Consider the following 25,953-nt stretch of genomic DNA (forward strand, 5'->3'; position numbering starts at 1 on the left):
ACACTCTATCATATTACTCAATGTCCTCTAAACCAAGACAAAACTCCCTCAAATTTAGGGGGGAAAAAACCCCTTCCTAAATAACTGATACACTTTTAAATTAGACAGCCAGGTATATAACCCCTCCAATTAGCAGTGCATATAGTTGCAAGGATAGAAAACAAAAACTAGGGCAGAGAGAGGGAAGGAATAAGGGAGGTTGGGGAGGGAGGGAGGGAGAGAGAGAGAGAGAGACTGAGACTGAGATTCTCCCTGCCTGACTAGCACGAACACACCTTCAACATAACTCTATGATGCTGGACATTAAAGCTGGACCCAAACACTAGCCCTAAAGTGGAAAGACTACTAGCAATCACTTCCTTGTATGAAATGCCAAAATCTGTACTTAATATGTAACTGATAATCCACTGTGCCAACAGTAAGAGGTAGGTACGTTGTAGGTGCCCCCTAGGATAACACAAAGACCTCCTAATGAACTTTCACTTATATCTATTCACTTTATTTTTAAGATATTTCAAGGTCTGGGCAATTAAAAAAATTATGAAAATTACAGTATCGTAAAACAAACAGATCAAACTCAGAACTTCTCCATCTGTCCATCTATTTGCCCGTCTGACTCTGTATTGTTTTCTCATATTAATACATAATTTGAAAAGGAATAGTAGTTTGGTTTCTATGTTGGATATATCATAACGAGAGAGAGGTAGAAAGAGAAAGAAACTCTAGAAAATATCAGGTAGAAGCAAAACTATAAGTAAAATGTGTTAATAACATTTTGTGGATGTGGGTATGGTCTAAAAAGATTGAAATGCAGAATTCAGTGGCTAGCAGCTTGGTTTAGAATCAACAGACCCACTAGGTTTATTTATTAGCAAACTTAAATAGATTACTTAACCTCTCTGAGGTCAATTTCCTTCTGTGTTAATTGGGAATAATTATTTCTGGCTTACAGTGTTGTTGTGAAGAATGAATGGGATCATAACTGTGGAACACCAAACCCAGTGCTAACACTTAATAAGAAGTAACTAGTATTATAAGAGAATTTCATCATTTAATCTTACACAAGCCAGAAAATAATATAGCAGAAATATGCAAATCCTGAAAAGAAATTAAATGTAAGCATATAACAAGATAAGATCTACTATTATTTTCAAGTTTAAAAAGATAAAATATGAATGCATTGGTATAAAATGTGGTAAACTGCATAAACTATAAGATTTTTAATATCATTATTAAGGGGCAAGAAGGTATAAAAATATTATGTGCATAGGACTCCAACACGAAACCCAGACTATAGAAAAAGTTGTGTAAAGGAAAGCATCAATTCTTTAATAAACAGAAAGAAACCAAGAGAAATAAAGTGCATTTAGTTTGCAAGAGGCTGCTTTGGGTTATGAACATGTAAGATGTGCCAAAAAGATGTCATGGATCCTGTTTTGACATTGATAAGAGGAACCTGGAATATGTAGTTCCCTGGAGGTAAAGTCCAAAGCATGACAAATGTAACAGGTAATATCAATGAAAATTCACCGCTATGCGCTTTTTTACTCATTTATAATTCAGAGGGTGGGTGTCTTTACAAAGTAAGAACATACTGTGCTATTTAAGAGGCAAAAAAACATGGTATGTTTCAGAAACTGAAAAAAACAAGGCTGAAATACAGAGAATGTGGTTATAAAGGGGTAGTGTAAGCCATACTACACAATTTGGATTTTATTACAAGTGGTATACAGCATCCTAATATCCCCTAAATACATGGAAAAATAACCACATAATACAGTGTATATTGATAAGATCAATAAGAAGGAGGTATTAGTGATCAACTGCTGCAAGAAATTGGTGTTTAATAGACTTTATGTTCTTAACATCTTGTAATCAGTTTCAGACTGATATAAGTATTAAATTATGGGTAGGTAGGATTTTGCAATTTGGTTACCAAGCAAGTGATCCACTTCTATCTGTACAGCAATCTAAGGGTGGGAGGGATCATAAAGAAGGATAGTCATGGTAAACCAAATAGACCAGACACATTCTGAAGGCCCTTGAGATAAACCATCCCCTGAAATTTTAGTTATTAATTTTCTTTATATTTACTGGTTTGTTCTTTTATTTAGTATATGAACGTATTTATTTATTTATTTGTTTATGGCTGTGTTGGGTCTTCGTTACCGCATGCAGGCCTTCTCTAGTTGTGGCAAGCAGGGGCTACTCTTCGTTGGGGTGTGCAGGCTTCTTATTACAGTGGCTTCTCTTGTTGTGCTCTAGGCGCGTAGGCTTCAGTAGTTGTGGCATGTGGGCTCAGTAGTTGTGGCTCATGGGCTCTAGAGCACAGTCTCAGTAGTCGTGGTACATGGGCTTCATGGCTCCATGGCATGTGGGATCTTCCTGGACCAGGGCTCGAACCTGTGTCCCCTGCATTGGCAGGCGGATTCTTAACCACTGCGCCACCAGGGAAGTCCCATGAATTTAATTGTGAGTCAAGTTAAATTCCTCTGTTAAGTTATAGCACACACTATAAGAATTAGGCTGTTTAAGGACTTACAACTCCTTGCACAATATCAAAGATTGGTTAGGATTTCAAGCAAGGAGGATAATCATATACTGCTGTAGGGAATGTCAGCTTTTACATCCAATTTGGAAGACTATTTAGTAATGTGATAGTACTATGAAAACACCAAAGGGATGATAAATACAAAATTTATGTTATTAGTTACTTCCCATGTGATTCAGTGGTGGTCACCTTGAAGCTTTGAAAGCAAGCCTTAATTCTTAAATTGATTGATTGCTGTTCAGGAGTTTGCTTCTTTGTTATTATTCTTAATATAGTGTGTGTATTATGTTTTTCATAATAAAAGAGAAAAAATATTTTTTTTTCAAAATGAAAGCAATCATCTTAAGCTAAATTTGTTTACATGAATTTTATATAAATGCCCCTAACAAAGGTACCTCAAAGCAGTGCTTTTCTATGGTTTCTGGTAAAATTTTAATATTTAAAGAAAAAGTGAATACTCAAAACATCAGTATAAATATAAATTTATCTTCTATATAAAAATGAGAAACAATTCTTATTTAAATAAGGGAAACTATTATTGGCATTTTGCAATGCCCAAAAAGTATATACATCCTTATATACGGAAAATCTTAAAAAAAAATCTATGAAAAAAAATCTATAGCTACAAACTTCTGTTTTCTCTTCTGAGTATTCAGAAATATATGCCTCCAGTGACTAAGTTATGTGAATCTAGAATTTAAGAGAAAATTAAGAGACAAATTAAGAGAAAACTTAAGTTTTCCTGGCCTCAAGTATCTATGTAACACAACTACTTCAAGATGACATGAAAAAGCTGAATATTAGAATCACCTGGAAAGAATTTACAAACCCTAGTGAATGGGGCCCCACCTTCGGAGACAGATTTAAATGGTTTGGACAGAGCTGAAGCATCAGTATTTTCTAAAAGATCTCCCAGATGATTCTAATGCACTATTACTGTGGTTCTTCAACTTTGATCACCGACTAGCTGCAGCAGTATCACTTAGGCTCCACCCAAGACCTGCCGTATCAGAAACTCTGGTGTGAGGACCTAACAGCCTGTGTTTTAACAAGCTCTTTATGTGATTTTCATGCTCTCTGAAGTTAGAGAACCACTAAGCTGTGCTATAAGGTATCTCTTGTAGCTTTTCTTTCCTAATTCACTCCTCAGTAGGGGAGGAATATCTTTAAAGATTGGAAAATTTGAGAGAAGGCACTGAGACTGCCAAACTCAGTTAATTGAGACTTATCTTGCTGGTGGCTGGTCCATTCACAGAAGGTTTCATTAGTGTCTTCTCTCTAGCCATGTAATAAATTCGTTATAGCAAGCTTTGTTGCTTTAAGTTCAATTTTCCAGCTGCAGCAGTGTTTGGGAGCATAAATCTAATACTGGGATGAAATATTATCAAGGCATCCTTGGCCACAGATCTAAAATTTTCTGATTATCTGTATCAGATTTATCAGTATTTCCATCTCTATATACTTGTCTCTGTGTCTTAATTATAACTAGATTCCAATATAAGGTGAATAACAAGAGACGAGTTACATTTACTGCCTCCTACAAGCCATGTCAAACAGAGAATTCTTTACTAAATGATCAGAGATGGCACACTTGAGGAGAGGGATTGGGATGAAATCATTGGTGAGAGTTACGTGTTACAAGTTGGAAAAATTTTCTCATCAAGCTGTCATGTTTTAGAAAAGCTAGACGGTAGGAGTACAGGAGAGCAAGTCATGGCTGAAAGGAGAAGGTAGGTAAAGGACTAGTTTTGAGACTAATTCTACAGGAGCATTCCCTGAAATATCCTTTAGGAAGCAAGATGCAGACTCCGAAGGTGATGGGTTTGTTGAGGCTGTTTCTGTTAAGTCTGTTTCTGTGTAGTGAGTATAGCAGACAGTTTAAGATCTGGTTGCAAATCCTGGTCTGACATTTCCTATGTAATCTTTTTTTTTTTTTTTTGCGGTACACGGGCCTCTCCCTGCCATGGCCTCTCCCGTTGCGGAGCACAGGCTCCGGGCGCGCAGGCTCAGCGGCATGGCTCACGGGCCCAGCTCCCCATGGCATGTGGGATCTTCCCAGACCGGGGCACGAACCCGCGTCCCCTGCATTGGCAGGCGGACTCTCAACCACTGCACCACCAGGGAAGCCCATGTAATCATTTTTGAATCAGGCAAGCAAAGCTTGTACTTTCTTCCTACTTGCATTTATACAATGTCTAAATAAGTATCTTAGGGATATTTTAATGTGCATTTCCTTGATGAGTAATGTTGAGAGTTAATCATTTTATTGTCGTTTTTAGTTTTTCTTTTATGAGGGAGAGCACTTTGTCCAATTTTCTATTGTCTTACCCACTACTTTGTAATACTTTTTAATTTCATGAAAGCATATGAATATTTTGCTTATAATAAAAAACAAAAAATCAATATTCTCAGTACTGATACCTACACTTGTTAGTTTGTTATGTTTTTCACACTTTTTATGGATATAAATGTATTCATAGACATACATAGTTTTTATTTTAACTTTGATTTTATACATATTGTATCTTTCTTTATGTGCTGATCTGGAAATTGCTTTTTCCAACTGAAAAATATGCCCTGATCTTTCCACATCAGTGTATGTAGATAAATAACTGCTACTTAATATTCAAGTGTATAGATGAATATTTTAGGGACAGGTAGGGTTTACAACATTTTGCTATTACAAGCAATACATGATTGTCTCCTTGCCCACCCCAGCCTAACATGCCAGCCTGTAAGGGATCATGTCTGTTCTGTTTACCATGAATATCCCTGGGGTCTGGAATGGTACTTGGTACATAGCTGAAACTAGATAAATATTTGCTGAATAAATAACTAAATGGATATACCTACTAGGTGGCCCCTCAGTACTCTGAGGAAGTTAAACTGTAGTTCTAACTATTCAGGATTCTATTGAATCTGAATGTCTAGACGGCAGACACAGGGATCTGTATATTTCATGGCTTCCCAAGGTAACTTTTTCAGATGTAAGTATGAGAACAATTATTCTTTACAGCAGTGGTTCTCATATTGTCATCCCAGGACCAGCAGCAAGAACATCACCAGGGAACTTGTTAAAAATGAAAATTCTCTTGCTCCACCTCAGATCTGCTGAATCAGAAATTCTGGGACTGGGGCCCAGCAATCTCTGGTTTAACAAGCCCAACAGGTGATGCAAATTTCTGAGAACTATTGCTTTAATGAATAGCTGGTCTTTGAATAAAGACAGCTGTTGCTAACTAGTTACCAGTGGTAATAAAAATAAGCAATATTTTCTCCACTAGCTTAAACATTAAAACATGATATAAATTATTGATCATAACCTACTAAGTTATGCTAGTTGAGAATAGAGAAGTTAGAATGGATTTCATGTGAAGCCTATAAAAACAACCAATTTTAAAATCACACCTTAACCAGTGCTAAAAATTAATACTGCTTACTCAAATATATAAATCCTGGTTTCTTCCTTAAAATGTTTATTCTTTTTAAAAATGTATGTGCTTAGGATATGAAGTAGTATGTAGTACAAATTGTATAAAATACATGGAAGCAATTTTTTTAAGAGATTTGGTTTCTGGCACAGATAGATAATAGAGCTATATTTTTATAATTAGGTCTTTTGTCCCCTTGCTTCCTTTCCATCAGTACATTTATGAAGATGGTGGAAGATATTAAGAGGTCTGAGGTTTTTTTCTTCTCATTTACCTTCTAGTCAGACTACTTCATCACGTTACAATGCAATTTCACTCTCTAGGAGATGGCTGTAATTCATTTCTCTTTGTAAACTAAATCAAATGCTGAGAGTGTTACAGAGATCCACAGCTCACTGCTTTTAACAGTAGGCTGAGAAGGTTGCTAAGGATGGTAAAGCATAAGTTCCAGAAGACTAATTGACTCAGTTTGTTCTGTAATAATAATTACAGCCTTTCTTAACTGGGGCCTGTGAAATATGTCAGAGTGTTTAATTCCCTTTGCCTTTACAGATTTAATAAAAGGTCAAACTCTTTCAAAATGAGAACTTATTTCTTTTTTATATCACTACTCACTCTAAGGAAACTGCTGGTATCTGATGAATTATTACTTGATTGCAATTCAGGCAAGGAAAGTCTACTGATAGCATATGTAAGAAATAAAATGAAAAACATTTCAATTAACAAAATTGCCCTTAATCTCTCCTGAAAATATATACTCAACAGTATCTATCACACTGAAGGAGTGAAATATTTTCTTTAAAAAAACTATTGATTTAAAATTGGTAAGTTAGAACTTGTCTTTATAATAAATGGAAATATACTTCTCTAGTAGCCAGAACTATTTTACTGGTTTACTGAAAGTCACTGTTTTACTTGAGGCATTGCCAACTTAAATATCTTAAAGATTTTATTCAGTTACCTAGAGTGAAGAAAAGCACATTCAACATTTGCAAATAATCACTTATGGTATGTTTTTATTTTAAGGTATCTCAGGTCCTTTTAATTAAGTAGGAACTTATGACAGACGTGGAGAATTTTTTTTTTTTTTTTTTTTTTTTTTTTTCTTTTTGCGGTATGTGGGCCTCTCACTGTTGTGGCCTCTCCCGTTGCGGAGCACAGGCTCCGGACGCACAGGCCCAGAGGCCATGGCTCACGGGCCCAGCCGCTCCGCGGCATATGGGATCCTCCCAGACCGGGGCACGAACCCATATCCCCTGCATCGGCAGGCGGACTCTCAACCACTGCGCCACCAGGGAGGCCCTGGAGAATTTTTTTATAAGAATGTTAGGAAATTTCTTTATCTACATTCCTTCTTCAGGACACTTTATTTCAGAACAAATCTACATGTATTCTATATAAATTTTAATTCAACAAATACTGTTTAGCCATACATTTGTTTAAAATATAATTAGGGTAAAAATTTAAATGAGCCTTGGTTTCTGCTCTCAAAATGTTTTACTCTAGTGGACTATTATTTATAATAGTCAAGTATAATCACTAAAATATTTAAAAGCATTGTTCAAGTAGATGAGACATTTAGAGATTTAAATACAAAAATCACTTTTGGAGGCTTCTAGCAATATAAAAAACTAAACTGCTATGTACTTTTTCCCCTTCTACCCCAAGATCACACAAGCACCCATACACAATTAAAAAAAAAAAAAAATATATATATATATATATATATATATATATATATAAAACTAGACTTGAAAATAAACAAGTAAGTTATGAGAAATTAAAGCAGAGAATTAAGTTCAAATTGATATTGGGACAGTCCATGGTATTCTGTTCTCAGATATATGTCCTAACTGCTGAGGCTAGGATTCTGACAAGCATACTAGAATAGAAAACACAACCACTGGGTGGGTGATAGGAGATTGGAAGTGTCTACGCAGCACAAAGCTCAAAATGAAATGGATGCTTGATAAATCTATGGGAAAGGAGGAAAATATAGCCCTCTTTGAAAAATTTAAATCCCATGCCTGAGCCACCCTAGGTTGTGGTTTATGAACTCTAAATATCTGGAAAGTGAGAAAACAGAAAACAAAGAAATAAACACAAAAATTGAACAGTTTCATAGACACATGTACGCCGACAAAGAAATGTCAGAAACTCTTCTCAGCAAGACCACTTTCATAACTGAAGCACATCGAAATCCCACAGACAAAATTACCACCACTGAAAATGGTATTGTAATAAAAAATTATGAAACAAACAGGGGGAGACTTTCTACATGAGAAAATTTCTACATGAGAGTTTACAAATCCAATGAACCCAACAGACATTTCTCCAAAGACATACAGATGGCTAAAAGACACATGGAAAAATGCTCAACATCGCTAATTGTAAGAGAAATGCAATCAAAATTACAATGAGGTATCAACTCACAACAGTCAGAATGGCCATCATCAGAAGTCTACACATAATAAATGCTGGAGAGGGTGTAGAGAAAGAGGAACCCTCCTACACTGTTGGTGGAAATGTAAATTGGTACAGCCACTATGGAGAACAGTATGGAGGTTCCTTAAAAAGCTAAAAATAGAGCTACCATATGGTCCTGCAATCCCACCCCTAGGCATATATCTGGAGAAAACCATAATTTGAAAAGATACATACACCTCAATGTTCATTGAAGCACTATTTACAATAGCCAAGACATGGAAGCAACCTAAAGGTCCACTGACAGAGGAATGGATAAAAAAGATGTGGTACATATATACAATGAAATATTATTCAGTCATAAAAGAATGAAATAATGCCATTTGCAGCAACATGGGTGGAACTAGAGATTATCATACTAAGTGAAGTAAGTTAGACAAAGAAAGACAAATGTCATATGATACTGCTTATAGTGGAATGTAAAGAAAAAATGAAAAAAAATGATACAAATCAACTTATATACAAGACAGAAATAGACCCACAGACATGGAAAACAAACTTATGGTTACCAAAGGGGAAAGGGGGGGAGGGATAAATTAGGAGTTTGGGGTTAACATATACACACTACTATATATAAAATAGATAACCCAAAGGGACCTATACTGTATAGAACAAGGAACTATACTCAATATTTTGTAATAACGTATAAGGGAAAATAATCTGAAAAAGAATATATATATAAAAGAATATTTATACATATATAACTGAATCACTTTGCTCTACAACTGAAACTAACACATCATAAATCAACTATACTTCAATAAAAATAAATAAATCTAATGCACCCAGAGAACCTCAGATAATCTGAAAACTATGAAATATGTATATTTAAAATAACACATAAGATAGTTAGAGACTCAGGAAATAAGCATAGAATAAATGCGGATATTTGGGAAAAATCAAATAGAACTAAAATTCAATATAATCATTCAATGTAACATATGACAGATTAAATAACAGAGTAGGCTATTGGAAGCTTGAAATATGGAAGGTAGAGTTAAGAGAAACAATGTAAACATAGAATTAAAGTGATGGAAAACATGAAAGAGGTTAAAAGATATGGAATATAAAATAAGACAGGCCATTGTATATCTAATGAGGTCATAAGAAAAGAAAAAAGTGGAAAAAACAATATATAGTGTGATAATGGCTGAAACAGTTGCAGGGTTGAAGAAAGACATGAGTCTTTAGATAAGAGGCACAATGGACCTTCAACTAGTGATAAAATGACAGAACATGTAAAGACAAAAAGCAAAACCTAAAAAACAGCAAAAAATTTTCTACAAAGGGAAAAGCAATGAGAATGATCCTAGACTTTTCATCAATAATAATAATTTCCAGAAAACGGGGGATAATATGCTGAGAGAGCTGAGGGAGGGGAAAAAAAGCCAAGAGAATCTAGATTTCTTTTTCAGTTAAATATAGATCTAAAACTAAAACAGATTAAACATTGCCCATATCTTACATTAGAGGAATCAAGTCAATTTACAAGACAAGGCTTGCAGAAAATATATTTCTTTAAAATATATATTGTACTTCCCTGGTGGCGCAATGGTTAAAAAGCTGCCTGCCAATGAAGGGGACATGGGTTTGAGCCCTGGGCTGGGAAGATACCACATCCCGCAGAGCAACTAAGCCCATGTGCCACAACTACAGAACCTGTGCTCTACAGCCCATGAGCCGGAACTACTGAGCCCACGTGCCAAAACTACTGAAGCCTGTGTGCCTAGAGGCCTACCAACTGAGATCCAATGCAGCCAAAAAAATAAAATAAAATAAACAGTTTAAAAAAAAGATATATATTGCATTTCACTTGACATTGTGAAAAAAAGATGTTCAAATTTAGTGAAACACAAATTACATTTGAACTTCTAGCCAATGACTAGATTAGATAGATAGATAGATAGATAGATAAAATAGAAGGAACACGTTTCTTCATTTGCAGTGATGTGGTTGCCTATATAAAATTTCAGAACTTTTTCTTAATGTATTAGAACAAATTAGAGAGTTTAGCCATTGTTTTGGATGTACAATCAGCACACATAATTAAAAGTCCACTTGTATACTAGTAATTGGCAAATAGGAAATTGATTAAAAAATTTTTTGGTATTAACTAATAAAATATAAGGTTCTTGGGCTAAACTTAAAACATGGGTAAGAATTTTTTTTAACATCTTTATTGCAGTCTAATTGCTTTACAATGTTGTGTTAGTTTCTGCTGTATAACAAAGTGAATCAGCTATATGTATACATATATCCCCATATCCCTCCCTCTTTGGCCTCTCTCCCACCCTCCCTCTCCCACCCCTCTAGGTGGTCATAAAGCAGCGAGCTGATCTCCCTGTGCAGCTCCTTCCCACGAGCTATCTATTTTACATTTGGCAGTGTATATATGTCCATGTCACTCTCTCACTTCGTCCCAGCTTACCCTTCCCCCTCCCCATATCCTCAGGTCCATTCTCTACATCTGCGTCTTTATTCCTGTCCTGCCCATAGGTTCATTGGAACCATTTTTTTTTTAGATTCCATATATATGTGTTAGCATACGGTATTTGTTTTACTCTTTATGACTTACTTCAATCTGTGTGACAGACTCTAGATCCATCCACCTCACTACAAATGACCCACCCAATTTTGTTCCTTTTTATAGCTGAGTAATATTCCATTGTATGTATATACCACATTTTCTTTATCCATTCATCTGTCAATGGACACTTAGGATGCTTCCATGTCCAGGCTATTGTAAATAGACCTGCAATGAACATTGGGGTACATGTCTCTTTTTGAATTATGGTTTTCTCAGGGTATATGCCCAGTAGTGGTATTGCTGGGTCATATGGTAATTCTATTTTTAGTTTTATACGGAACCTCCATACTGTTCTCCATAACGGCTGTATTAATTTACATTCCCACCAACAGTGCAAGAGGGTTCCATGGGTAAGAACTTAATGAAAAAATTCTAATAATTTATTGCAAGAACTTTTTCTCTCTGTAAACTTTATTATTTTTTTCTGAAAGCAACATCACATGCCCATTATAAAAGAGCAAATGATTCAAATGACTGATTTTGTACATACAAAAATCATGGTTCCCAAATTATCTGCCACTCTCAACCTTTTTAACTATTTGTGTATGTTCTTTCATATTAGAGAATGCATGAATAACATATGTAAGTATTAAAAAACGTATATATGTATTCAAAAACCAATGCTATACTTGAGAAATAAAACAAATATTAACAATATCCTTCATGATTCCCCAGGAATGCAAGTTAACAACAGTGATTTTTTTCATTAAAAGAAATTAAATACTTAAAAAATAATAAAAGAGCAATATGCCATGTTCATAGCTGGAAGAAAGAACTATTTTAACAATAACTTATTCTTATTACATATATATGTGTGTGTGTATATATACATATATATACACACATATGTATTTTGTGTATACATATATAATGTGTTTCTAATTAAGATTCTGAGAGTGTTTGATATCTTGGCAAGATGATCATAAAAATCAAAATAAATCATAGAGCCATGCGTGGGTAATAAATTTATGAAGAAGATAGTATAGCAGAAAAAGAGGAATATTTAACCATAGAAATATACAAGATATTAAGGCATATTTTAGAGTCATAGAAACCAAGAAGCTGTATATTGGTGGAGGCAGACTGATTGAATAGAATAGAGAACACTGAAAGACACCTACATAATTATAGAAACCTATTACATAATAGCAGTGGTTTAAAAAATATTTACTATTCGATTGTTTATTCCTTATTTTTCATATTCTTTCCAAATATAAACATAAAAGATTAAAATTACACAATTATGACTAATATGAAAATAAATGATATAAAACAAATTCTTTTTAAATATTATTAGTTGAAAAATCAAATATTCAATACTTTAAATTAAAATATAAAACAACATATTAAGCACAAGTTGCTTAAATAACATATAAAATGCACAAACCATAAAAATAGATATATGCTGATAAATTTTAAAAACTAATAACTAATAATTTATAATTTGATAAATAAATCAATTGATAAATTCAATATATACATTTCTTTAAAAAGAAATCATAAAGATAGTTAACTGCAAGATATTGGCTGGGAGATGATATTGGTAGAACATATTACTGACAAAGATAGTTTGTCATAGTTTGAGTTTTTAATACTATGGACAAAAAACTAACTCCTACAAATAAACTTTACAAAAGGAAAGTAAAATGAAAGAAAATGGGCAAAATATATAAACAGGCAATTTAAAGATGACTAATCATAACAGCATTAAATATATAAAAAGTTGTTTCACTCTATTTCTAAACAGGGTAATGTGTGTTTAACCCACAAGAAAATATAACTAGACATGCATCAAACTGGCAATATTGTCTTGGAAACGATATCCTTTATTTAAATTTTAAGATATACAAAAAATTAGACACATCCATATGTATTAAAGTGTAAAACTGATATCAAGAACAGTGAGGGGGTCTGTGATTTTACTCTTCCTACAAGCTAACAATTTATCATGTCACAGTTTCATGGATGCTAGAAGACATAATACTCAAGCAGATAGCTTGAAATTCATGTTCACCTTGATTTCTCCAGCCCTAAAGTTCCAAAGGAGATGAACAGTAGTCACACAATGAATCTCCCTCACAGCTAAGAAACTCAAATCTTGGGAAGCTAGTAAACCCACCCAACATTTTCCCCAGAAGGAAACATTATTTTTATTACTGGACAGCAGATAAATCTGTTCTATGCCCTGGAAGGGGACTATCTATATTTTCTAAGATTGTTCATTATAGAAACTTTCTTGAAAAGATAGTAGGGAACAAAAGCTTATACAAGATATGCAGGGATGCTGTGGAAAATTGTCTCTCAATATCAAGAATGGGAGTGATCCAATAAACCTCAAAACAGTGATGATATCTATAGGGTTAAAAAGCAAGCATATCAGATTTCTAAGAGTTTAAATTATAACACGAATATTTATTTATTTAAAAAACAATTCTAGAAGGGAGAGAGTAGCTCTTGCCAAAAAACAAAAACAAATAGACAATATAGATTAAGAAATACAAACTGTTAAAAGACATCAGTGAGCTACTGAAGCAACGAGAGTTAGAAGACATAAGATTCCAGAAGAACCATGGAGCAGACTTTTTATAGCTGATTTTCTCTGGGGGTATCTACTGATTCTAGGAATAGGCAGGAAGCTAAGAATCAGTGTTTTGCCCATTAGGAGTGCCACTATGCAAAAAGACAACAGCCAAAATTTAGGTGGTTTTGTAAGACTTTAGTAAAGGATTTGGAAACTTTTCCAATCTCAAACATAAAGCTAGTCTCCTCAAGAGATTTTCCAAATCATGAAGCTGTATGGAACAGGAGGAATATATACTTCACAACCCTGTTGCTGTTGTTCTTGACCATATGACTTGCTTTGATCTGTGGGATTAGGGTAGAAGTGACAGTGAGCCAGTTTCAAGACAATGTCTTAAGAGATTTTGAAAGTTTCCATTATCTTTTTGGGGAGTTTTCAACGCTAATCAAGATCAGAACATATTCGAAGTAGCCGATATCCTTGGGCCTGAGATTGGAATATTTGGAGTATTTCAAATTAGTCTAGTGAATTCCACAGCCAATACACATACCCAAAAGCCCTAAAGGAATCTTGATTAAGGTATGCTGCTGAGATGTTTATGGTGTGTGCTATGTAGTATTAGGGTGACAATAGATGACTAATACAGAAATTGATACATAGGTGAAAGTTATTCAGACAACAGAACCCTAAAAATGTAGCAGTGTCTTTAGGGTAGGGTGTTGTACAGTGAATAAACTGTTATAAAACGCTAGAGTCAGAGTGACCCAACATTACGCAGTGGTAAAATACTTGCTAAACCTATGAACTGCAATAACTTGAAAGAAAAAAAATGTAGTTCATAATCTTGTAGAGTTGGGTGAGGGACTTAAGGAAACACAATGCTGGAAGGGTGAGTTATCTGCTTCTACTGGAGATTACATATGTGTATATGTAGAAAACAAAAGAATATACAAAAAACTACTTAAATTCATAAAAGAATTTACTGAGTAAACAGATTATACAGGGTTAAAGTGCAGTATTTGCATACCTGTACAATAGCAGAAACACAATGAAGATGAAATTTTAAAATATTTCCATGAACAATAACATCAATAATATCAAATACATAGAAAGGAATATATAAATGGTACACAGAAGATGTATAATGAAAACTAGAACTATTGCAAACTAAAGGAGACATAAATATTTCATGGAATATTATATAAATTATCCCCCAAATTGATCTTTAGAGTAAACACTGCTCTAATAAAAATTCCAGCCAAATTTGCCTTTTTGAGAGGAAGAGAGGGCAAAACAAATTCTAAAATTTACATTGAACTTCAAAGGCCAATAATGACCCCTTTTGAATATACATGTTGAAATGATGAACAATGAAAAGAGTAAAAATATGATACATATAAACACATACTGAGAGTACAAACCAGAAATAGCAATGCATTATATTTTTAAATATATGCATAATTAACAAATATAACAACAATAATATTTAAGGCACAAAGGAAAATAAAAGATCTAAATACTACTACATCTCTTTTAAAACTGAATCCATTACTAAAAACTTCACACAAAGAAAACTGCAGGCTTAAATCATTTTGGAGATGAATTCTTCAAAACATACAAGGAAGAAATATCACCAATCTCACATAAAGTTTTCCAGAGAATAAAGAAAGAGGGAATATTTTCCAACTCTTTATATGAGACTTCATATCCTTAATAATAATCATAATAAGAACTTTACAAGATGACAAAATTCTCTTTATTAATGTAAGTGTAAAAATTCTAAAAACAAGACAGAAAATCAAGTCTGGGAAATATCAAAGGTATATTACATCATGACTAAGTGACACTTATTCCAGGAATGCAAGACATAATTGAAGATATTAACCAAAAAAGGGATAAAAATCATATGTTCATCCCAACAGATGAAGGAAAGCATTAAAAACATTTCAGCATGCAATCATGATTTTTAAAAAAATCCTCTTTGCATATCAGGAAGAAAAAGGAACTTCCTTGATATAATATATAGCATCTACCAAAAACCTACACAATACTTGCTTTCAAAACTTCTATCTAATATTATACTGAAGGTTCAGGCCAGTGCACCAAAGCATTCAAAAATAAATAATTAGTATAATAATAAAAAAGGAAAAATGACATATTATTTGCTGATGAAATTATTGTATACAAATAATGAATAGTGAATAAATGTGAATGGTTAAACCATGGTTCATACAGATCATTGAATACTAAACAAAAATAATAATAATAAACAACAACAAAGTAGATGAATCCCTGGGGAATTATGCTGAGTGAAAACAGCCAATCTCTAATAATACATACTGTATTATTCTTTAATACAGTACTGTAAAAAGACAAAATTTTAGAGAGAACATATTAGTTGTTGCCACGGGTTAGAGGTAAGAAGAAGGTGGTGTTGGAATGAAGCGGGTGTGATTGTAAGGTGGCAACATGAGGGATCCTTATGGTGATGGAACTGTCAGTGCTTTGACTATAGTGTTAGATACACAAACCTACACAAGTGATAAAGCTGTAGAAAGCTGAATAGACACACACATTGACAAAAATTACTACATGCAAAACTGGTGAATTCTAAATAAGATTTGTGGATTGTATAATATCAGTAGCATGATTATAATATTAAAATATGGTTTTATACTGCTACCACTGATGAGAAACTGGGTAAAGTACACACAATATCTTTCTGCATTATTTCTTACAACTGCGTGTGAATTTACAATTACATCAGAAATATCAGTTAAAAATGTTATATGAACGACTATGTATCGGACTCTACAGAATTGAAAGTTGAAAACTCATTCCTCGGTTTATGTAGAAATTTTATAAACTAGGAATGCTTCCATATTCTAATTCAGCTGTTTCAAAGACCCACATTATTTTTTTTAATCTTTATTGGAGTATAACTGCTTTAAATTGTTGTGTTAGTTTCTGCTGTACAAGTTGAATCAGCTATATGTATACGTATATCCCCATATTCCCTCCCTCTTGAACCCCTCTCCCACCCTCCCTATCCCATCGTTCTAAGTCATCACAAAACATTGAGTTGATATCCCGGTGCTATGCAGCAGCTTCCTACTAGCCAACCATCTTACATTTGGTAGTTTATATATGTCAGTGCTACTCTTTCACTTCATCCCAGCTTCCCCACAACCCCCTGCCTCCTGTGTCCTCAAGTCCGTTATCTACATCTGCATCTCTATTCCTGCCCTGCCACCAGGTTCATCAGTACCACTTTTAAAATTCCGTATATACATGTTAGCATGTGGTATTTGTTTTTCTATTCCTGACTTACTTATGATGAAAATACATTTTCATAATAATTAGGTGCATGGCACTCATGTGCTATTCAGTCTTCTATGTCTAGGTACTAGGGAGTCAAAAATAATTGGAACAGCAAAAAATTCTTTTTTTTAACATCTTTATTGGAGTATAATTGCTTTACAATGTTGTGTTAGTTTCTGCTGTATAAAAAAGTGAATCAGCTATACATATACATATATCCCCATATCCCCGCCCTCTTGCATCTCCCTCCCACCCTCCCTATCCCACCCCTCTAGGTGATCATAAAGCAGCGAGCTGATCTCCCTGTGCTATGTGGCTGCTTCCCACTAGCTATCTATTTTACATTTGGTAGAGTATATATGTCCATGCCACTCTCTCACTTCGTCTCAACTTACCCTTCCCCCCACCCCATGTCTTCCAGTCCATTTTCTACATCTGCGTCTTTATTCCTGTCCGGCCCCTAGGTTCTTCAGAACCAATTTTTTGTTTTGATTCCATATATATGTGTCACCATACGATATTTGTTTTTCTCTTTCTGACTTACTTCACTATGTATGACAGTCTCTAGGTCCATCCACCTCACTAAAAATAACTCAATTTTGTTTCTTTCTATGGCTAAGTAATATTCCATTGTATATATGTGCCACATCTTCTTTATCCATTCGTCTGTCAATGGACACTTAGGTTGCTTCCATATTCTGGCTATTGTAAATAGACCTGCAATGAACATTGTGGTACATGACTTTCTGAATCATGGTTTTCTCAGGGTATATGCCCAGTAGTGTAATTGCTGGGTTGTATGGTAGTTCTATTTTTAGTTTTTTAGGGAACCTCCATACTGTTCTCCACAGTGGCTGTATCAATTTACATTCCCACCAACAGTGCAAGAGGGTTCCCTTTTCTCCACACCCTCTCCAGCATTTATTGTTTGTAGATTTTTTGAGGATGGCCATGCTGACTGGTGTGAGGTGATACCTCATTGTGGATTTGATTTGCATTTCTCTAATGATTAGTGATGTTGAGCATCCTTTCATGTGTTTGTTGGCAACCTTTATATCTTCTTTGGAGAAATGTCTGTTTAGGTCTTCCACCCATTTCTGATTGGGTTGTTTGTTTTTTTGATATTGAGCTACATGAGCAGTCTGTATATTTTGGAGATTAATCCTTGGTCAGTTGCTTCATTTGCAAATATTCTCTCCCATTCTGAGGGCTGTTTTTTTGTCTTGTTTATGGACAAAAAAGCTTGTTTTCACAGCTTTGCTGTGAAAAAGCTCTTAAGTTTCATTAGGTCCCATTTGTTTATTTTTGTTTTTATTTCCATTTCTCTTGCTGTGATTTATGTCATAGAGTGTTCTGCCTATGTTTTCCTCTAAGAGTTTTATAGTGTCTAGCCTTACATTTAGATCTTTATTTCATTTTGAGTTTATTTTTTTGTATGGTCTTAGGAAGCGTTCTAATTTCATTCTTTTACATGTAGCTGTCCAGTTTTCCCAGCACCACTTATTGAAGAGGCTGTATTTTCTCAATTGTATATTGTTGCCTCCTTTGTCAAAGATAAACCCATGCACATATAGTCTTTATCTCTGGGCTTTCTATCTGGTTCCATTGATCTATATTTCTGTTTTTGTGCCAGTATCATACTGTTTTGATGACTGTAACTTTGTAATATAGTCTGAAGTCAGGGACCCTGAATCCTCCAGCTGTTTTTCTTTCTCAAGATTGCTTTGGCTCTTTGGAGTCTTTTGTGTTTGCATACAAATTATAAAATTTTTGTTCTAGTTCTGTGAAAAATGCCATTGGTAGCTTGATAGGGATTGCACTGAATATGCAGATTGTTCTGGGTAGTGTAGTCATTTTCACAATGTTGAGTCTTCCAATCCAAGAACATGGTATATCTCTCCATCTGTTTGTATCATCTTTAATTTCTTTCATCAGTGTCATAGTTTTCTGCACACAGTCTTTCATCTCCTTAGGTAGGTTTATTCCTAGGTATTTTATTCTTTTTGTTGCAGTGATAAATGGGACTGTTTCCTTTATTTCTCTTTCAGATTTTCTTGTTGTTAGTGTATAGGAATGCAAGAGATTTCTATGGATTAAATATATATTGTGCTACTTTACCAAATTCATTGATTAGCTGTAGTAGTTTTCTGGTAGCATCTTTAGGATTCTCTATGTATAGTATCATGTCAACTGCAAACAGTGACAGTTTTACTTCTTTTCTGATTTGGATTCCTTTTATTTCTTTTTCCTCTCTGATTGCCATGGTTAGGACTTCCAATATTATGTTGAATAATAGTGGTGAGAGTGGACATCCTTGTCTTGTTCCTGATCTTAGAGGAAATGCTTTCAGTTTTTCACCATTGAGAAAGATGTTTGCTGTGGGTTTGTCGTATATGGCCTTTATTATGTTGAGGTAGGTCCCCTCTATGTCCACTTTCTGGAGAGTTTTTATCATAACTGGGTGTTGAATTTTGTCAAAAGCTTTTTCTGTATCTATTGAAATGACCATAAGGTTTTTCTTCTTCAATTTGTTAATATGGTGTATCACATTGATTGAATTTGCATATATTGAAGAATCCTTGCATCCCTGGGATAAATTCCACTTGATCATGGTATTTGATCTTTTTAATGTATTGCTGGATTCTGTTTGCTAGTATTTTGTTGAGGATTTTTGCATCTATGTTCATCAGTAATACCGGTCCGTAATTTTCTTTTTTATGATATCTTTGTCTGATTTTGGTATCAGGGTGATGGTGGCCTCATAGAACGGGTTTGCGAGTGTTCCTCGTACTGCAATTTTTTGGAAGAGTTTGAGAAGGATAGATGTTAACTCTTCTTAAATGTTTGACAGAATTCACCTGTAAGCCATCTGTTCCTGGATGTTTGTTTGTTGGGAGATTTTTAATGGCATTTTCAATTTTGTTACCTATGATTGGTCTGTTTATATTTTCTAATTCTTCCTGATTCAGTCTTAAAATGTTATACCTTTCCAAGAATTTGTCCATTTCTTCCAGGTTGTCCATTTTATTGGCATATAGTCACTTGCAGTAGTCTCTTATGATCCTTTGTATTTCTGCGGTGTCAGTTGTAATCTCTCCTTTTTCATTTCTAATTTTATTGATTTGAGTCTCTCCCTTTTTTTCTTGATGAGTCTGGATAAAGACTTATTGATTTTGTTTACCTTCTCAAAGAAGCAGCTTTTAGTTTTATTGATCTTTGCTATTGTTTCTTTGTTTCTATTTCATTTATTTCTGCTCTGATCTTTATTATTTCTTTCCTTTTACTAACTTCGGGTTTTCTTTGTTCTTCTGTTTTTAGTTGCTTTAGGTGTAAGGTTAGATTTTTTATTTGATATATTTCTTGTTTCTTGAGGTGAGCTTGAATTGCTATATACTTCCCTCTTAGAACTGCTTTTCCTGCATCCCATAGGTTTTGGATTGTCGTGTTTTCATTGTCATTTGTTTCTAGATTTTTTTTATTTCTTCTTTGGTTTCTTCAGTGATCTCTTGGTTATTTCACAGTGCACTATTTAGCCTCCATGTATTTGTATTTTTTACAGTTTTTTTTTCCTGTAATTGATTTCTAATCTCATAGTGTTGTGGTTGGAAAAGATGCTTGATACGATTTCAACTTTCTTAAATTTTGCAAGGCTTGATTTGTGACCCAAGATATGATCTATTCTGGAGAACGTTCCATGTGCACTTGAGAAGAAAGTGTATTCTTCTGCTTTCAGTTGGAATGTCCTATAAATATCTATTGAGTCTATTGTGTCATTTAAAGCTTGTGTTTCCTTATTTATATTCTGTCTGTATGATCTGTCTGTTGGTGTAAGTGGGGTGTTAAAGTCCCCCACTATCATTGTGTTACTGTCTATTTCTCCTTTTATGGCTGTTAGCATTTGCTTTATGTATTGAGGTGCTCATATGCTGGGTGCATAAACATATTATTAATATCATCTTATTCTACCAGATTTTTTTTTAAATTTTTTGCTTTATAACAAATTTAATCAGTTATACATATACATATGTTTCCATATCCCCTCCCTTTTGCGTCTCCCTCCCACCCTCCCTATCCCACCCCTCCAGGCGGTCACAAAGCACCGAGCTGATCTCCCTGTGCTATGCGGCTGCTTCCCACTAGCTATTTACCTTACGTTTGGTTCTACCAGATTTTTTGTTCAAGTATTACCACTACATCTTTTATCTTTTGGAAACTCATCTTCTATTGAATTCTTCATTACCTTTCAAACATCACCCACCTCTTGTTTTAACTTCCTAGAAATATCCAAATACTAATTTCAATGACTATTTTTCAAATACATTAAATTCCCTTATCAATGTATTCTCCACATTTAAATTACACTAAATTTATATTAGATGTTCAAAAACTGTTTTGTGACTTTCAAAAAGCCCTTTATCCATATTTTATCATATCCTGAATTAATAAAACTAAATATAATTTTTGTGACTGCTCACCGATTGGATAAAAAAACATTCAAACCTCTACCTCTATCATAAAGTCATGATGATTTAACTTAACTGCACACTAAAATGAATTTTAAAAATCCACTCTATTTCTCTGATCAGCTTTCTCTTTATTTCTCCAAAAGTGTGTCAAACCTTCTCTTTCTTAGATTCTCTAAACATACATTTCTAATTTATTCTCATTAATTGACCTCACTTTCCTGAGAACATAAAAGATATTGAACAGGAACTACCTCATCTTCTTTCTGAAGCGTCTACAATTTGAACTGCATTTGGAGTTCTCCTTTCCTCCTACCCATCTGATAATATTGGGACAGCCCCCTCCTTTATCAAAGGCAAATCTGCAAACTTAGGCTCTGCCTTCTTTTCCTTGATCACTCAGCAACATTAGAAAGGGTTGATCAGTCATTTCAATTTCTCCTATTAGTTTTCATAACTCCACAGTATTTCTTCTAATGTTCCTTCTACAATTTTGCCCAAAGTATCTCAGACCCCTTTCTCGTCTCCCAGTCTTTTACCAGCACTTAATATGTTGGAGTGCTTTAGTACTTAAGCCTATGTAATTTTCTTTTCAATCTATACTCTTTCCTAGAATGCTTAAATTACCAACTATGTGCCAAAGACTTCCAAATGTGTATCTGGAACTAAGTCTCAACTAATATCCTACATAGAATTGCCTTTTGAATTTAAAACTCAGTATGTCTGAAACTGATATCAGCATTCCTATTGTAGTGTTTCTTAGCAAAGAACACAGCACCTCCTTATTCAGGGAAGTCTTCCATACACAAACATTACCAGTTCCAATTAAATCAATCTCCTTGAAGTATTTAAAAATCACTGAATCAGCAATCCTATTGATCCTAATTCTAAAAGATATGAAAAAATATTATAATTTCTTCTCCAATACTACTAATCTAATCTAAGCAATTGTCATATCTTACCTTTATTGCTTAAAAGGCTCCAACTTATTTCCCTAATTTCATCATTCCTTACTTATACTATTGCACACTTCACCAGCTTCCCATTTTCCATTGTTTTGCCAGAGTGATCTTTTAAAAATATATCAAATATCACACCTCCTTTAAAGTATTTCCTTCATACACTAACAGTAAGACTCCTGGGATCATGGCCTGTAAGGATTTATCTGATCTGTCTAGGAAATTAGAGATCATTTAGCTTTTGCCTCTCAAGTGCTATTTTTATACCACTGTGCTTCTCATTTACTTAACTGTAGACACACTGATCTTTTTTTAATATCAGAATATTCCTCAAAACCTATATATTTGATATTCTAAATTCCTGGAAAAATCTCCATAAATTCCTTTTTTTTTTCTACATAAATTCTTAACATTTCAACTTTTTGGAATTTGAATCTCAGAACAACAGTCCTCTCTTCAAAAAGGCCTTCTCTGACTTTACCACATAAAGTATATTCATACCAAGTTATTACTCTTGATTCCATATTTTCTTACAAATGGAAGTTAGAATTGACTACTTTATTTTTTTAAATTAATTACTGAGTGTTTTGGTGCAATATAATGTGAGCTTTATGATCATGGACATCTTCTGTCATATTCATTTCACTACTAAGTGATTAAATGGGACCTGAAACACAGAAGCACTTCCTAAATATTTTGAATACATATTAACATGAAAAGCATGCTCCCCTTTAGTTACTGCCAATGTTTCTTCTCAGTTTTGGGAATAGAAAGATCTAAAGACTGTACCTATACATCCTCTTGGATCCTTCTAATTAACCATTGACATATAACAGTGATATTTTAGAATGCAATTCTGAATAAGGCAACTCATTCCTTAAGTATTTCCAATGGCTTCCTATTGCTCTTAGGATAAAGACCAAATACTATAACCTTTGTGACAAGATTTCAAATGGATTGTATTTTGCCTTTCTTCTTCCCCTTCCCTCACCATCCTTCTCACTATGTTTATCTAAAAACCAGTTGAATTTTATCTTTCTTATCTCAAAGTTTCATAAATGAATTAGCTTTATAAAAGCTAAAATGTTTAATTTTATTCTAAGTGGTAAAGAATTACAATGATAATTAACAAATAATATGAAAAATTAAAATGAGTGCAGCCCTAATAGTATTTTAATGCATTTACTTTGTAAATTGAGCATGCTTTTAAACATACTCTCAATACCTCAAATCAAAGGATTTGAAATGTGCTAAAATGTGCACAGTCAGCATTTTTTTCATTAGGATCTTTTGGAAACATGGTTGTCCAGCAGGATATTATTTATATAATTTTTAACTGAAGGAAGTGTTGTAAAGTAACTTTTCTTAAAAACTTACCTACTCAATCTACACATAGTTTTTCCTTGAATAGACCACAGTTCTATAAGATGGTTTAAAATTATCAGTTCTTGATAAAATCAAAATAATACAATTTCAAAAGTATGCTAAAGACTTTGGCATGGGTCATCCAGGAACTGATTCTATATATTGTACTTTAAAGTCTTTTTAGCTTATTTAATCTGGTGATTACCTTAATTTTAATTGTGTAATAAAATGTACAAAATTTCTTCTAAACATTAGATTCATTTTGTTTAATGTCATGTGAATCAATTGAATAATGACAATGGTTTCAGTGAAGAGATTTCAGGTTAAGTTACAAAATTTAATATAACTGACAGGCAGCATATTGTTAATTTTCCCCTTGGACCTGGATAAGCAAAATACATGAAGCCATCATGAAGAAAACATTTTAATGAAGAAAAAGACATTCTAAATAGCAATTTTAAAATGTAATATGAGTCATTTTCTAGACTTACAGTTGATGAAGATGCAAGGAGTATTTTTTGGAGTTCAAATAGAAAGTAGAAAATTGCTGGAATGCTGTTTGCAAATAAGTCTAATTAGCTATAGTTACTTGAAGGTCTGCTTAAGAGAGAAGATAGAAAAACAACTTAGAGTGAATCAATAGGGAAGCAAAGTTTCAGCAGGCAAGTCTTATCTGTGAGGGAGCTATTCCAACAAAGGAGGAAGGAATATCCGCAGACTCATGACACTTCAATATCAAAATGAGATACATTCAGGGCCTGGATCATAGGGGCTCTCACTAAATATTAGTTCATATTCTCTCATAATTTGTGCTTAATTTTTGGGGAAAATATACTTTTTGCATTTGTTGTTTTATTTTTTTAAAGGCAAATGATCCCTTCTTTGGCAAGAAACAGACTGAATGAAATAAAGGTAAAAAAAGGAAAGTACATCAGTGCCAGACTTGCCCCCAAATACATCAGAAACTATAATTACAAATGTAATTGCAAAGCTTCAAGTATTTTTCTTCTAAACTATTTTTAACTTTTATATAGGAGTATTAAACATATTTTTTTTTTTTTCTTTTTGCGGTATGCGGGCCTCTCACTGTTGTGGCCTCTCCCGTTGCGGAGCACAGGCTCCGGATGCGCAGGCCCAGCGGCCATGGCTCACGGGCCCAGCCACTCCGCGGCATATGGGATCCTCCCAGACCGGGGCACGAACCCGTATCCCCTGCATCGGCAGGCGGACTCTCAACCACTGCGCCACCAGGGAGGCCCTAAACATATTTTTTCAAACAAAACATTAACAATATGATACAGATTTTTAAGTGATTTCCATGCATTAAGGATGACTCTAAGACAATTCCATGTATTAATTTCTTTAATCCTTACAACATTGTTAAATTGGTACCATCATTATCTCCATTTACGAAAGAGAATAATGAAGCACAGTAATTTTACAAGGTTCCATGGCTGGTAAGTGCTTGAGTCAAGTTACACTAGATACTGTACAAATGCAGAAGTCACATTCATAGGGTATTGTTATGAAGCTTGTGTGGAGTCAAATCATTTCACTTGTGTTAAAGACTTTAGGCAATCTTTCTGTCACTAAGCCTCTCTGAGTCTAGAATCACTGTCCTAAAATGAAGCAGCTATACATTCCCATCATTATATTTTAAGAGGACTATTTCATCCTGAAATTCTAAGCCACATTATTTGAAAGAAGTAGGTGTGTGTTTGCTGAATGCATATTACATGGTACTGGAAGAATTCTTATAAAGCATTATAAAATTCTTCAACCCAGTCCTTATGTACTACAGTGGAGGTTTTGAAAGCCTAAGAAATAGGGCTGCCACAATGTTTCACTTGCATTAACATCTTTGTTCTTCAAATGTTAGTGTTGTTTCATCTTTACCTATTAACGACTGAACTTTGATAGTATTTTGAATAAATTTTGAAATTATTTTCTCCACCAAATAAAGTAAAATAAACCCAATAGAAGTTTTAAGCACTATGTCCTTTTGAATTTTGTTCCTTTTGTAGTCTCAATTATGTCTAGTTCTAACATAAGGAATTCAGTCCATCACTCCATGGTTCCATTTTATTACACCAAGTTAAGTGATCCCAAGTAGCCTCACTTGCTTAGTCATGGTCATTCTGTCAAATAAATAGCTACAGAGAAATGTGCAAAGTACAAAGCTTTCTCCTTAGGAAAGCAGGGCAGCTAATTAATTTAGTTCTTAGAAAGGTTATAATTATCCACTTATCCAAAAGCCATTCTGCTGGTGGT

This window comes from Mesoplodon bidens, assembly GCF_964165515.1.
Source record: "Mesoplodon bidens genome assembly, chromosome: 4".
Classification (NCBI taxonomy): Eukaryota; Metazoa; Chordata; class Mammalia; order Artiodactyla; family Ziphiidae; genus Mesoplodon; species Mesoplodon bidens.